This window comes from Tachyglossus aculeatus (assembly GCF_015852505.1).
Source record: "Tachyglossus aculeatus isolate mTacAcu1 chromosome 12 unlocalized genomic scaffold, mTacAcu1.pri SUPER_6_unloc_4, whole genome shotgun sequence".
NCBI classification, from domain to species: Eukaryota; Metazoa; Chordata; class Mammalia; order Monotremata; family Tachyglossidae; genus Tachyglossus; species Tachyglossus aculeatus.
In genome coordinates, this window is record NW_024044831.1 from 7,764,848 (window position 1) to 7,766,168 (window position 1,321).

Here is a 1,321-nt window from a genome sequence, read left to right on the forward strand (position 1 = left end):
CCTAGGCCCAGATGTTAGGTCTGCCACAAGTAGGTGCTTAGCAAATACCATAAAGAACAGAAATAAGCCCTCAGTACATTCAGTCGATTGGTTTGGAAGGCTGAGAAGCTGGTGAGGGAGAGGGAGAGAGGCCAGTGAAGGAGGAGAGATGGAGCTGTCTACGGAGGACAGGGAGGATAAACCACTTGTCTGCTGTGTGACCTTGGGAAAGTCACTTATCTTCTCTATGCCTCTGTTACGTTAGGTGAGTTCTTTAGCAGATTACTGGCTGAGCCAGAACTAGAATCCAGCTTCTGGACTCCCTAGCCTATTAGGCTTTCCCCTGGCTGTACTGGTGGGTGAAGCCAGCCAACTTAGGAGGATAAACTAGGCCTCTCCATTCTTGGTCCAACACCTCTAACATTCCATTTCTAGCTCCACTCTTCTTTCCCAGTAGCCCCAGCTTGCACCCTTTGACCCTTTCAAGCCCACCTACTCACTGGGTCTCGCTCTCCTGTCTCCCACCTCCAACCCTTTTCTAAAATCACATTTCCTCTAGGTTAATATCGCTTTTCCCCTGGTTTTAGCCCAAAACTACCACCTCACACTTTATGCCAATCACACACTTATTTACTCTGAACATCCTGTAGCACCCATCCTTCTTTTTTCAAACCCCGCTCTTATGTAGTCCATTTCCTTCTTACACTTATAATAATAATAATAACAATACTATGTGCCAGACACTGTACTAACTGCTGGAGTGAATACAAGCAAATGAGGCTGGATACAGCCCCGTCCCACATGTTACCAATTCTCATCCCCATTTTATCAATGAGGGAACTGAGGCACAGAGATATAAAGTGACTTACCAAAGGCCACACAGCAGAAAAGTGGCAGAGGCGGGATTAAAACCTATGACCTTCTGACTCTCAAGCCCATGCTGTATCCACCACGTCATGCTGCTTCTCCAATATATTTTATCTGTAATATATTTTAGGGTCTGCCTTCCCCACTCTACTGTCAGCTCCTTGAGAGTAAGAATCATGTATAGAGGTCTGTGCATAGTAAGAAGCATTATTCTTCTTACTTGGTTCTCAGTCCTTTGGGCATTTCACAAACACTCCATTCTTAGTCCCACAGGATTTATGTCCTTATCTGTAATTTATTAATTTATATTAATGCTTGTCTCCCCCTCTAGACTGTAAGCTTGTTGTGGACAGGAACTGTATCTATCAACTTTGTTGTATTCTCCCAAGTTCTTAGTACAGTGTTTCTCACACAGTAAGCACTCAATAAATACCACTGATTGACAGACTAATTCCTCTAGACTGTAGATTCGCTG